A 15,921-nucleotide genomic window follows, 5' to 3' on the forward strand; every position below is an offset into this window, starting at 1 on the left:
GATGTATTATTGATGGTAAATTTCATAATTAAGTGGAGAACAAATCTAGGGCAAGATATGATGAGGATTTATATATCTTCTTGGATAATAAAGGGGAATTGGATACACATCTTGGATGGTATATATAATTTCTCACTGATAAACGTGGGAATATAGAAGTGTGTTTATTTACAGTGCATTGTCAACGGCTCACTCTAAACTTAATCGTAAAACGATAGAGGTCCGCCGCAATAATTTATTATGAAATGGAAGTGAGATCAACCGTTCTTTTTTCAACTATTACACATTTATGATTATGATTTACTTAGTGCACATATTCAAATAATAAATTAAGACCGTAGACTTACGACTTAAGAGTCCCACTGTATTAAATAGTAAAGGTTACTACCAGAACTAGATATAGTCAAACGTATGTAGAGAACCCTATTCAAATGATCTAAGAATGTAAAACTAAATATTGAACTACTAGCGAAAGATTGTTTATATAACACAAATATCGAGAATCAAACTGAAAGTAAAGTAGAACATGAATGCACTCAGTTTGATAACCCCGTTCGGAGAATCATTATCCTATGTCTTGGGACATTCCAATATGAGACTGCATAAATCAATCAACAATAATGAACCGTACCCCCAAGCAATGGGCGAAGTACACATGTAAGACACGCTACATAAATACTTAGCTCAAAAACGCATGAACTTCGTTGAAGAGTTCGTTCGCTAACAATATCTCCCGATCAACGCACTTTGAGACACTCTCTCTCTCTCTCAACAACGCCATTCTCCTAACTTCCCGTTAGGTGTACTTGGAATTCACAGCCCTAATTCTTGATTACCAATAATTTACCAAACCTTACTTGATCAAGTATAAGATGCTACATCTTCTTCTTGATTATGAATATCAAGTTTTTGATTATATTTGCACTTCCATACTTATCTTCTTTGTAATCACTTAGTCTCTATTAATTTTTTTGAGTAGTAATTTCTCTAAAGAATGACCAACCAGTTCATAAAGCAATTGATATATTTTTTATACCTAGACTCCACGATTATCTCAATAATTTCAATTAAAATTATGCCATACTCTTATTCAATTCATCTCTTAAAATTATGCCATACTCTTATTCAATTCGTCTCTTAAATCAATAAAAAACGTAGATAGAAATTAACCCCCCAAAAAAAAAAAAAAAACACAAACATATTACATATACATGTAGTTACAGAACATGAAATTCATTGGACATGCAATGAAGGAGTGATTGGCCGAAATAATTCACGTGAAGTGAAAGATGTCTAAGTATGGGCAACATGCATGTCAGGGAGGAATGCAATCACTATACTATTCATCACACATACTACAACAGTGAAATAATAATAATAATAATAATAATAATAATAAAGGAGTAAAATCCAAATCCCTTGATGTCCGTTCCACCGTTAGTTCATATTTTCACTAGTATTTTTTTTTTCTTTATTGCGTGTTTTTTACTTTGCACTTTTAGTGTTTGCCGCAATTGTTCGTTGTCTCACAATTATTAAATATTTTGCTTAGTTTTATGTTTATATGAAATTAATGTGCTTCAACATCATTTTAATTTTGATTTCCAAACTGAAAAATAATATTCTAGGCAAGTGCACTAGAAATATATTTTGTCAATCAATGACGAATTGTGTCAAAAAATTAACTATACAATATTTGACAATTGTTCTCCAAATATTAACTATACCGATAAATGATTATTCTATCATATTATCAACAAAACATTCCAAGTTAGCCAACTGAAGAGTCGACTGGACTAAAAAGCCAACTGATGTTTGGTAATTAGTACTTAATTAGTAATGTGTTTGACCATTGGATTGCTATTTTGTTATATAATGTTTTGACTTGATTTGGACTATTTGAATATGTATTATTTGATAGTGTGTATGAAAAATTAAGGTTTTTAAATCGAACCAATTAAACTATAATGTTAAATCGAATGATATCATTTTTTTAATACTGAAATCGAAAAAAATCGAATTGAATCCCGAAACACCCACCCTTAAATGCAATTCAACCACAAGTAGTCATTATTAACTTAAATCAGAATAAGTTATTTCAAGCATATAATAAGCTCAAATGACTCCAATTATAGCATAAAACATAACATCCTTGTACCAATGAACATAGTTGAGCTCCAAAGGGAAGGGAAGGACAAAGTTTGGTTGACAGACAGAAATAGTTGTGCATCGTACTTGCACTGTGCTATACAAGTTGATTCATGTAGAGTATTAATAATTGCTGCAAAAAGCATGAATGATGGGCAATTGGATGGGCAGCATGTTGATAGACTTCATGCAGCAGCAAGGCTATATATCTATAGTAAAATACTATACATTCTCTACTAGTCCTGGCTAAAATGATGTCGTTTTGATCATATTTAAAAAAAAAAAATCATATTTTCCATTTCTACGGTTAAATTCAAAAAAATAAAATAAAATTTTTCTGCTTCGAATGTACATAAACTCATATAACAGAATAACGATTAGGCTATGCTATAATGCACATGGGTCAAACCACACTAAAAGATTAAATCCAACTCATTAACTAGTCTAACCCATGACCTTATAAATTCATATGTTCTCTCTTATTTTATAAATTTGGACTCTTAACATCACCTATCAAAACTTGCCCAGTAAATTTAAAGAATCATGATTTGAGAATACATTTACTAGAACTCATATCTATATATTTGTGAACAAAAGCCCAAAGGAAAGTAGATTGGCAGATAGGTACAAGTAGGTGTAATGTTGAACTGAGCAAAAGATTTCAAATCAACTAAAAGCTTATCACACCCACAAGAAAGTAGAAACCCTGCACTTCTGGTACACGTACTTGATCTTTGTATACTGAGTTCTACTATAGATATCTCTAAATTTTACTCTCTCAAATTTACTCTATGATGTGACGAGCTATGATAGTTTATATTCATGTAGATCCATGTAAAAATATTTACATCAATATTTTAAGTGTGAGAGTAAAATAATTGGAGTACATGAATGTAGTATTTTCCTTGTATACTACCCAACAGTATAGCCTCATCTGTAGTGTACACTCAATAATTTTACTCTGTGGTTGACTTCTTGTAGACAGCAAGAAGAAAGAAAGAGACAAATAGAGTGGAAAACCCCTAGACTCCTGGAAAGGGTAAAGCTCTAAATTAAAACCCTAGGGAGAAAAGCTTTCACAGTCGTTGATTATGATAAGGATTATATAGTTGACTAATCAGTAATTCTATTTATTGGTGATGATCAAGTATTTTATTTATTTATTTATTTATTTATAATTCTCGTGTGTCTATCTAATTAGTGCATATTTCATGATGAGATCGATCATGTAGTTCACTTTTTATGCGCACAAATGTTTAGTTTTTGTGTTCAATTGAGTTATCATGATTAGCATTCTTTCAGATTTTTTGTCAGATCAAAGCACAAATCACAAAATGTAATGTTGTATTCTCTAAAGCACAAATAATATATTTTTTAAATGAACAAATTAAATATGGTGATATTTTAATATTCAGAGTCAATTCCATTAAAATGATAACATATCTAAAGATATTAAAATGTCTTGCCCTTTTTTAGTTCTGATAAAAGAAAATAAATGTATGGTAACAAAAAGCATGTAGTAGCTTAAGGTGCAATTTGTGTATATTTTGAAATTAGACGTGCTTAATTTATCTCTTTATGAGTACGGTTAGATTTTGGACTATGTAAAATGTCTAAGTACAGGGTCTCAACTAGGGGTGTAAACGATCCGAGCCGAGTTCGAGCCAATCCGCTCGATAAGCATGGTTCGGTTCGAGTTCGAGCTCGAACTTGATCGAGCTTGAAAAATGATGCATGAGCTCTGCTCGACAATTTTTCGAGCCGCTCGAGCACGGCTCGAGTTGCTCGATTGTTCGAGCTTGGGCTTGTTTTGAGCTCGAGTTCAGGCTCAATTTTAATCTCGAGTTTGACCTATTTGAATTCATATTTCAATTAATAATAAATATTATTTTATCCATACATAAATAATAAAAACCTTTAAATATTATTAGGATTTTTCTACTTTACGAGTTTTAAGTATTATATATATATATATATATATATATATATATATATATATATTTATTTATTTATATTTATCTTTTTTATTTAATTATGGCTCGCGAGCGGCTCGACAACTCGCGAGTCTAAAATATTTGAGCTCGAGCTCGGCTCGTTTACTAAACGAGCCGCTCGAGTTCGGCTCGAGCTCAATTTTGACCGAGCTCGAGCTGAGCTTTGACCGAGCGGCTCGCGAGCTGCTCGGCTCATTTACACCCCTAGCCTCAACTTTTAAAAGATTCAATATTTATTTTTAATATAGCTACTTAAAAAAAAATTGTAATTAATCCAGAAACTCATAAATTTTTTCTTCAAACCACTTCTCTCTCCTAATAATTAGGACCTAATTAATTGAGCATGCCGCATGGCAAAACCGTTCTGTTTCCCCAACGCCACAGATGATGACTCAAACCAAGAATCTACAGAGATAATATAAAACTTGTACCATTCACCATCGATGCCGTCTGAAAAATTGATTCTTCCCCCTAATGGATCAATTTACTTGCATTCTAAACGACAGAAGCAGCCCAACAAGTAGCCATTAGCCATGTAGTTTCAAGATGATTTTATTTAAAAAAAATTTTTTTGTTTGTTTGGACTTTGGAAATAGTAGGTTAGTAGGCTTATAGTTTGATTTTAAAGATTGTCTTTATACTTTTAGTTTGGCCTTATTTATTTATAAGAATGGAGTCACGAAAATCTAAAAATCGTCATGCATGCTAACGAGGCCACAAGTTGATTTTTTTTTTTAAAAAAAAAATTGAATTATAAACACAATCATGTAGAGTATTAGGCTCTGTTTGGCAAACCTAGCAGAAAAGCTATAAGCTAGGAGCTGAAAGCTGAAAAGTTATAAGCTCGGAGCTGAAAATTGAAGAGCTGTTAAGCTAGTTGTTATGATTGAAAGTGTTTGGTAAAATTAGCTTTTTGATAAGCTGATAAATGTAAAAAGACTAAAGAAGATATCTTCATAAATTTCAATTAGTTTGTTTACATATTAAAATTTAATATTTTTTCTTAAAAAAAGTTAACATTTTGAAATAAAACTATTAGCATAATCATGATCTAGCATCTCATAATGAAGTAGCAATATTTTTGCAAATCTAATAATAATAATAATAATAATAATAATAATAATAATAATAATAATAATAATAATAATAATTGGGGTAGAAGTTGCAGATAAAGGAGAAGAGAAAAGAGTTTTAATTGGGAAGGGTAAATTATGTCATTTCTTTAAAATAATAAGGATAAAGATGGAAAAAAAGTTAGGAAGCTAGGTGCTTATTTTGAAACGCTACCTAAAGTAGCGTTCCAAAATAAACTCTTATTTTAAGCTAGGAGCTTATTTTGGGAACATTGCCAAACAAAGCTTATAGCTTATTAGTAGCTTAAAATAAGCTATAAGCTCCTAAATAAGCTCTGCCAAACAGAGCCTTATTCATGAGGAAAATAATTGCTGCAAAAAGCATGGATGATGGGCAATTGGGCAGCTGGTCATGCAGGAGCAAGACTATATATATTTTAATCCTCGATTTTCAACTATATAGTGATTTTTCTTAATTTTGTCTTAAATAATTTTAGTGACATAATATAGTTCTAGATTTTTGTATTTTTGCTCAATTTTATCCTTCGTTTGTTATTCTATTAAATTGGTGTTAAATAAAGGAACACTTCAGTAATCTCAATATTAGTTGCTCTTTACTCTCAACCCTGCGATTTTTTTTTTTTTTTTTTTTTTTTACGAATTACTCACAGACATGCAAATCAAATTTTACACTCGCAGATTTGGAAATAATTCTAGGAGTGATTCGTAAAAGAAAGAGAGATTCCGCAATTTTCAGGTCTAGGAGTAAAGGGATGTTAATACTGAAATTACTGACTTGTTCCTCTATTTAACACCAAATGAACGGACTAAAAAAACAAAAGACTAAATTAAACAAAAACACAAAAATCTAAGACAATATTAGATCAACAAATTTTTTTAGAACAGAAATTTAAAAAAATCATTATAATTGATGATCATTTTGAGTATTAATTCTATCTATCTATTTGTGAATAAAAGCCCAAAGGAAAGTAGATTGGCAGATAGGTACAAGTAGGCGTAAATTTGAACTGAGTAAAAGATTTCAAATCAATCACACCCACAAGCAAAGCAAGAAAGTAGAAACAAACTCTAGCCTGCTGTTCTGTTGTGCCACAGGTACACGTACTTGATCTTTGTATCTTATATACTACTCAACACTCCAACAGTATTTTATTCTCTTGTAGGTAATTTTTTATAGGCATTAATAGATTAATTTAAAAATAAGATTAAACATATTTGCAGAGAACAATATATCTTTAATTTGGTTGGGTCTTTGCTCCACCATGAACGTGGGTTGAAGATGTTGGAGGTTAAACCAACCATTTGAAAAACTAGCTTGAAAGCTTGTGTTTCTAGCAAAGCATAGAGCTAACGATCCAATTTCGATGGCTAAACTGACATTAAGAGATCAGATTGCCTCTTTAATAGCTAAACTGACATTAAGAGAATCCATTTTCAAGATAACAATGTGATTGTTACTATCCTTAAACCAAGAGATCAAATCAAATTGCCTCTTTACAAGAGAGGCTTTCTGGGACATCGCAACTCACTACTATGGGTTGCGGGCAACAAATTTTTCATTTGTGCTCATTGAAATTGCGTCATAGTTGTCATTATCATGGTCCTGAAAGAGTGTGGAGTCTGTATTACATTTAAAGATACTCTGGGGGTGTGGGCTCCAAACTGTACCATCACCACCATCAGACAATTCGTAACAACTACATGTGTCAATTTAATTAAACACATTTGTGAAAATCTAACATTTTTCAAATAATCTAATATCTTCTAAACCAGAGTAATTTGAGATTTTGTAAACTAAACATCTCCAAAATTTTAGAAAGTACTTTTGCAAAAAATCTATTTGTCATTTAGATCATTCTAAACAAGGGATTTGTCTCTATTTTTTTTTTTTTTTATGGAAACAAACTTAGGTGGAGACAAGAGATAATGAAAAAAAAAAAAAAAAAAAAAAAAAAACCAATCCATCATGCAAATATAAGTTGTTTTCAGATTTTTAAAGTAAAGATACTCGCAATGACCAACAAATAACCACTATAACTTTTCATTAATTTTTTTTTTTCTTGATTATCCCCTCTACTTGACATCTTAACCTAATAAAACATTCATATTTGAATTTTACGAAAAAAAAAAAAAAAAAAAAGAAGTTAAAACTCCTTAAATGCACTGTGAATTTTAAAGTCAGTTTAGCCATAATCCACATGATATGTTGGTATCTTTGGTATGCCAGAAATGAAAAAGTTTGGAACAATGTCATTCTCTCGCCTAGCACCATTGTGGAGAAAGCCAAAGCTCATCTATCCGAATGGACAACCGTCCAAGACAATGATGATTTTTCTCTACCACAGCAATCGTCCTTCACCACCAAATGGAAGAAACCAAGTCAGAGATGGCTTAAACTTAATGTGGATGCTGCTGTTAATACCTCCACTGGTCGAATGGGTTTTTTCAAGGCAGGTGCAAGTTTACCAGGGGGCCTGTACTCCGTTAAAGAAGCTGAAGCCATGGCCGTCCGCGAAGCTCTCAGCTGGTTGAAAGAGAATCATATCACTTACTGCCACCTTGAAACCGACGCTTTGCAAATTATTCACGGCCTCAATTCTGCTAGCCTAGATTCTCAATTTGATCTTATCCTTCTAGATGTAAAAGATTTGCTTTCATCGCTTACCGATGTTTCTATATCGTTTGTCAAACGATCAGCGAACCGGATTGTCCACCTGTTAGCTCGAGAATCCCTTTCCATGTCTAATCGTAGAGTTTGGACTACCGTTCCTCCTGTTTTCATTGTTAGCTCTTTGTCTGTGGACCTTTATTAATGATATCATCTTTTCTTTCAAAAAAAATAAATTAATTTCAAGCATTAATATTAAGGTTTGGTCAGGACTCATGAAAGGTGGGAAGCCATTGGTTTTGGGAATCCCTTTCCATGTCTGATCTAGATTTTAGACTACCATCCCTCCTTTTTTCATTGTTAGCTCTTTGTCTGCAGACCTATTAATGATATCATCTTTTCTTTCAAAAAAAAAAAATTTAATTCCAAGCATTAATATTTAGGTTTGGTCAGGACTCATGAAAGGTGGGAAGCCATTGGTTTTGGGAATCCCTTTCCATGTCTGATTGTAGACTTTTGACTACCTTCCCTCTTTTTTCATTGTTAGCTCTTTGTCTGCAGACGTTTATTAATGATATCATCTTTTCTTTCAAAAAAAATTAATTGCAAGCATTAATATTTAGGTTTGGTCATGACTCATGAAAGGTGGGAAGCTATTGGTTTTGGGAATCCTTTTCCATGGTTTAGACTACCATCCCTCATTTTTTCATTGTTAACTCTTTGTCTGCAGACCTAATAATGATATCATCTTTTCTTTCAAAAAAAAAAAAAAGTTAATTCCAAGCATTAATATTTAGGTTTGGTCAGGACTCATGAAAGGTGGGAAGCCATTGGTTTTGGGAATCCCTTTCCATGTCTGATTGTAGATTTTAGACTACCTTCCCTCCTTTTTTCATTGTTAGCTCTTTGTCTGCAGACCTTTATTAATGATATCATCTTTTCTTTCAAAAAAAAATTAATTGCAAGCATTAATATTTAGGTTTGGTTAGGATTCATGAAAGGTGGGAAGCCATTGGTTTTGGGAATCCCTTTCCATGGTTTAGACTACCATCCCTCATTTTTTCATTGTTAGCTCTTTGTCTGCAGACCTATTAATGATATCATCTTTTCTTTAAAAAAAAAAAAATTAATTCCAAGCATTAATATTTAGGTTTGGTCAGGACTCATGAAAGGTGGGAAGCCATTGGTTTTGGGAATCCCTTTTCATGTCTGATTGTAGACTTTAGACTACCTTCCCTCCTTTTTTCATTGTTAGCTCTTTATCTGCACACCTTTATTAATGATATCATCTTTTCTCTCAAAAAAAATTAATTCCAAGCATTAATATTTAGGTTTGGTCAGGCTGACTCATGAAAGGTGGGAAGCCATTGGTTTTGAGATACAGCAACATTTACTTGGGGAATGAGCTTTTTAATCCAAACACCCAATCGATTTGTGTCAGTAAACTTTCCATTACTAGTAGGCAAATTAGATTATCCAAACAAAAAAAAAAAAAAAAAAGGCAAATTATATCGTGGACCAAAGTTCATAATGCAATGTGAATTTTAGTTTAATACACAAAATTTGACTTCATAATTCACATAATTCATATTCATAATGTACATAATTCATGTTCATAAATCATAATATGTATACACATAAACAAGATATAATGAACATGAATTTTGTGTATTATGTTAAATGTTTATGTATTCTCGATAATATAATACACAGAATTCATGTTCATAATATACAGAATTATTGTTCATAATGCACATAATTTATGTTCATTATATTGTGTTTATGTGTATGTGTACTATGAACATAAATTTTGTGCATTATAAACATAAATTATGTGTTTTGAACCAATGTCCACGGTGCACTGTGCCACTTTGGACCCTGGTCCACATGACCGTAACTACTATTGCTCTAGTCATTTTGCAATTTCTTTTACGTATTTTCTTCTTATTCCATTACAAATGTTTTATGAGTATTGCCTCATAATGATTTTAAATCAGGTCTGAAGCACCTTATTGGGCTGCCAATCGGTTTGCATGCAAAAAAATTATTAAGAGAATGTAATAAGAATTGATCTAAAAAATTGTTATGTAAAATATCATGGTTCATATCATTTTAGTATAGCCGTGCTGTAAGGGACTAAGATTTAAATATATGAATTTATGCTTATATAATGATCAATTATTTTAATGATGGTACAAAACAAAAGTAATTTGTCTTTATAAATTTCTATTTCAAGGAGTTAGAAGACAACTTATTTTCTATGTATGTTTGTATTGTAAAATTGAATCTCAAAATATTTGTACTTGTTTCTATTTGCTTAGCCTAATTTGATAAAACAATGCATATTCATTCAACCCGTGAGTGCCAAGCGTTGCCTTCTAATCGTCACGGGATTAAGTGCAGATCTAATTAATTAAAAGAACAATCTGCAAAAATACTTAAAAAAAATTAAGTGATTTCAGTTTTGTCAGATTAATCTTTAAGTTCACAGGACCCCATTATAAAATCACTGTGAAGGTCAATCACGAGTCGCGTAATCAGCTCATCGATCAGATCTTATGTACCAAAAATATTACTCACAGAAATACACTGTTTTTTTTTTCGTAATTATTACTTAAATCTAGACTCTTGCATGAAATTGACTCACTTAATTAAATCGAAAAGACTAATAGACAATAAGTAAACATTACCAAACTAATTGTTTAATCAATTCAGCTAAAATTACCCCATAAAACAACAATGCTTCTAACAATTACACTAACCAGAATCTAAAAAAAAAACAAAATAATTGATGTCTTTATATATTGCTTGTTGTTTCCCAAAACAAAATTAACGTTGTCACACTACAACATTCCAAAGTACCCAAGTTGTGTGGTGTAGGAGAAGGAATTTATAATTATTCTCGAAAATGAACCCCCAAATATCGAAGTTGATACCTCTCCTCCTTGTGATTAGAGAGGTCCCCTACTCTCACAACCCATCCTAAATTGTACGAATTAATCCTAATCACACCTTGCTTAATTACGGTTTAATTATTCCGTCCTTACATGACAATTGACAACTAACCTCCCACGGTTTTTTCATCTAAACTCCAAACAGAAACAGAAACTGTACTGTCTGGGTCTGCCCTCTTTTTTTTAAGAATCCTGTTTTTTTTTTTTTTTTTTTTTTTTTTTTTTGGTAATGCTTGCAGTTCATCAAATTGATTGCTCTAGCCAACGGAGGATTGGTGGTACAGACAAATAAAATTTTCGTGCAGTTGTAGATTTGTAGCGACAGAAATAGCCCTGACAAAAATATTTTGTTTTGGAAAATAATTTATGTACTCCTATGGAGTCTGTAAATATTTTCTTGTAAAAAAAAAAAACTATGAACCTCACATATATACATAATTTTTTGGGAGTTATGACAGCATTTTAATTAAAGGAGAAATAGCATTTTGAATCTATAAGTTTTGCATATTTATTAACACACATTTAGAAGGTGTTTGGTTTGAAGGAAGAAATTAGGGGGAAAATGAATTGTAATTCAATGGAAAAAGAATAAGGTGAGAATAAAGTATGAATTCAAATTACGTGTTGTTTGGTAGGAAGAAATAGAATTATTGGAATGAAGAAATAAATAAGTGGTATAAAGACTAAAATACCCTATTGTAATAATAATATTAATAATAATCAATGTTAGTAGTGTCATTTCATTTTTTTTTTCTTCTCACATCCATTGAATTGCAATTTCCTCCAACCAAACAACAAATTGAAACCTCTATTGAATTCCAATTCTACTACATCTAAATTACAGTGAACCAAAAAATTTAAAATGCTTCCTACAATCTTACTCATCCTAATTTTTTCCTTCTTAAATTTTCTCAATGACATGTCTTATAATCATTGGGTGTCATGAATTGACTGATCTTACCATCCTTTAATGAAATTTTTTTCTCATAATTTCTCTCTTGACTTGGCTGATTGGCTAATTTACTTTTTTTCTCTTGACGTAACCACAATCGTGAATCCTGAAACCTGAGAGCTAACGACATGGGCCACGATGACCTTCACCAAAGTTGTAGCTCTTAAAAGTTTTTTTTTTTTTTTTTTCCAATGTTGTTGGAATCATCCTATTTTGACCTTTCTATATCAAGATATGATCAAAATATCAAACATAGGCCAGCTTTAATTTAGGTGAAATCTGCAAGTTTGGGACTTCAATTTCAATGACGATTTTTATCCATGTGACTTCCTTTTTAGACTTTTAGGTCTTCAAAAGAGTTGTAACCTTTTGAGTCATCTTTTCAATGTCATAAGAATCACTTGATTTGGACATCACTAGGCCGATATATGGTCCAAATATCGAACAATGGTCAATCTATGCGATAACTCAACTTCTTGCTCTTTTGTTTCACTTTGTCTTGGTTTGTTCTTGTGATGAATACTATTGAAAATACCACTCTTGGGCTTCCTTGAAAGTATTTTATCCACCCTCTTAACTTCACTCTTCCAGCCAATGACTCCAAATGAATTTAAAATGCCCCAAAAGCACACAATTTTCTTCAACTCAACAATTTAAGCACATAAAGAAGTAAACAAATGAATTAATGCACTTCTTGAATAAAACCAAAGTATTTATCACTCAAAATATGTTTATATATGAAGTACAAAATTAAAAATATAGACATAAATACACTTATCACATATTATTATCTTATTCGTGCCACTTAATTCACCTCGGTGTTAGCCAACTAACACCGAGTTGACTAAACCCGTTTTTACCATTGTTTTATTTGTAATATAGTTAATTTCACTTTTAGTCCTATGACTATTGAGGTCTGTTAATTTCAATTCACGACTTTCAAAATTGTCAATTTTGTATCTTAACTATTTAATTTTTATCAATTTTGGTCACTATAAACAAATTGCCCGCCAAAGCTCACCGTAAAATATTAATATGTAAAATAATAAGGGTATTTTAAATAAGAAAGAAATTGAACATAAAAATACTAAAATACCCTACTTATTTTACCTATTAATATTTTCCGGTGAGTTTTGACCGACAATTTGACCGAAGTGAACTAAATTAATAAAAATTGAATAGTTATGGTACTAATAAATTGACGGTTTTGAAAGTCGTGGGTTCAAGTCAACAAGATTCCTATAATCATAGGACTAAAAGTGAAATTAACTTTTCGTAATATAATATGATCTCCAATGATGCTAATAACCTGATTCTTTTTTAAAATTTGAGAGATTATTTAATCTTTCCATCTCAAAGAATCTAATCTCTCACCACCAGATTTTAGGGGTTGTATTCAAGCATGACTTTTGTAGATTTTTAAAGACTTTTAAATTGAAAGATTTTAATAAACTTTGGTTGACTTTCATAGAGTCGTTACTTTTTAAAATTTTACTCTATAAAAGTCTATATAAAAAAACATTCTAGACTTTTATCAACTTTTTATTTTAAAAAGTCTACGAAAGTCATTGAAATTCTAAATCGAATACACCTTTACAAACTTTCAATGATTTTGATTCTTATCATATATATATATATATATATATAATTTTCTTACAAAAAATTTATAATATATCACAAAATTCTTCTAATTATATAGTTCTTCATCCACATCAACATTCTCAACATTATTAATTTTATTTATAATATGTTGAGACTTTTATATACTAATTACTTATTCTTCAAAAAAAATACAAATTACTTATATATATTATTAATAAATATCAACAAACAAAAACTATTTCATTAAAAATTCACAAGAATATTGAACAATAAAATTTATAATAAAAAACTTGATCAAATAAAATATTTAAAAATATAATTACAAGTTGCATAAAATTAAAAAATAAAAATATAATATTAATATATATATATATATATATATATATATATATATATATATATATACACATATATATTGGCATTATAAAAGTAAAAAATAAACTATTATTTGCAATAGCAATTTGAGACTACGAACAACAACATGGTGCTATTGTTTGTAATCCCAAATTGTTGTTGCGAATAGTAGTTTGCTATTTGTAGTAACCTTGTTGTTAAAAAAAAAAAAAAAGAAAAATATATATTACGAATATAAACATAAAAAGAATAAAAATCAAAATATAAAAGTATTTATATGAATATTATGAAACATATACTAAAATTTGACAATGGAAAATTTGCTTTGTTCATGCATTTAGAGAGAATTAGAGAAAGTTAGGGATAAACATTTTATAGAAAAAATAAAAATCAATATAAACAAGCAATAATGAAGTAAAAATTATATTATTTCAAATTTTTAAATGAAGATTGTAAAGTTTAGGAGAGAGAAAAATTGGTAGAGTTTAGGTATGAGGAAAATATAGGATAATGAAGAATTTTTTTTTTTATTGAATTTAGAGAGGTTTATGAAGTTTAAATACGTAGAAAAAATAAGTTTAAATAGAGAGAGAACATTCAAAGTTAGAAAGAAAATTTTGAAATCTTGGGATTGATAGTTGAATTTCAACTATTTATATTTAAGAAGGAAAAGTCTTAAAATTAAAAAGTCTACAAAAGTTCATAACTTTTTGAATACCATATGACTTTTAAAAACTATTTAAAAGTCTTAATCAAATACCACACGACTTTTAAAGACTCTTTAAAAATCTTGATTGAATACGGCTTGACTTTTAAAGACTTTCTAAAAGTTTGAATTGAATACCTCCAAACTTTTAAAGTTCATAAAAGTCTTTAAAACTCTATGAAAGTCATGATTGAATACACCCCCTTAAACTTATGACGGATAATCGAATGACATCTCAGTAAGGGTCTGTTTGGAAACCCGGAAAATGATTTCTGGAAATCATTATCCGGGTTTTTGGTGTTTGGCTAGACTGAAAAATGAAAAGTCAAAGGAAAATGAGCTATGGTCAATGGAAAATGAGTCCATTTTTTCAGAAAATGACTTCCCCTTTTTTTGGGGGGAAGTCATTTTCCGGAAGTCCCTCCTCACTCTGAAGTCTAAAGTTCCGCTTCTCCCATCAACATTCAGCAGAAACTCCGCCAACACCTCCTCCTCCAAACATACAACAATGTTTCTAGCACGCCGGAAACCACATATCTAGTTTCCGGCGGAAACCAGAGCTGTGAGTTGTGGTTTCCGGCGGAAACCAGACCACTAGTTTCCGTCGGAAACCTTAAAAAAAAACGTCTGAATTATCATACAATGTTTCCGGCGGAAACCAGAGTTGTGAGCTGTGGTTTCCGACGGAAACCAGACCACTCGTTTTCGCCGGAAACCTTAAATACAAAAAAAAAAAAAAAAAAAAAACATTCGGTGAATAGCCTTACGCCCTTGCTCTCCTCAATAGCCCTACCAAAATCACAAATTTTATACAAATTTCAACTCTTGAGGTGGCGATGTAGGTGACGACGGAAAGCTCTCAAGAGATGAGGACATTGTGAGTTCTGGAAGAAGAGAGCCACACTTGCAGCAAACCAAGAAATGAAGGCATTTTTTTAATATAATTTTTAATAAATAAAAGTATATTTAATATTATTATAAATATTTTTATTCCAAATAAAATAATTAAAATGTTTAATTATACCATTCTACTCATTTTCCAGAAAATGAAACAAACACACAAAGACAGTTTTCCAAAATGCAACCAAACACCGGAAAGGAAAATGTTTTCTGGAAAATGACTCATTTTTCAGAAGTCATTTTCCAGCTTTCCAAACGGACCCTAAATGGTAATTGGCGTGAAATTATTTAACCTTATTTACTTTTATTTGTAATATAATATAGGTATATGATCTCACAATGATGCTAATACTTTGATTCTTTTACCAATAATATAATCTTTTTAAAAATTGGTGAGGTTATTATCTGTATTTTTTGGACCAAATTAATTAAGGGGTAAAAGAATAATAAAACAAGGAAAATTCCCTTTGAATTTAGTTTAACCATGTGGCCTGGGAACCATAAGCTTTAACTAACCAAGGTTAAGTTTATCCGGCCTCCTCCTCCTCATGCAAACCTTTCCAGTCTTCCATCTATTTAACCGTTCCTTCACACTCTTCGTCTCTCCAA

Source organism: Ipomoea nil, unplaced genomic scaffold (assembly GCF_001879475.1).
Source record: "Ipomoea nil cultivar Tokyo-kokei standard unplaced genomic scaffold, Asagao_1.1 scaffold2159, whole genome shotgun sequence".
Classification (NCBI taxonomy): Eukaryota; Viridiplantae; Streptophyta; class Magnoliopsida; order Solanales; family Convolvulaceae; genus Ipomoea; species Ipomoea nil.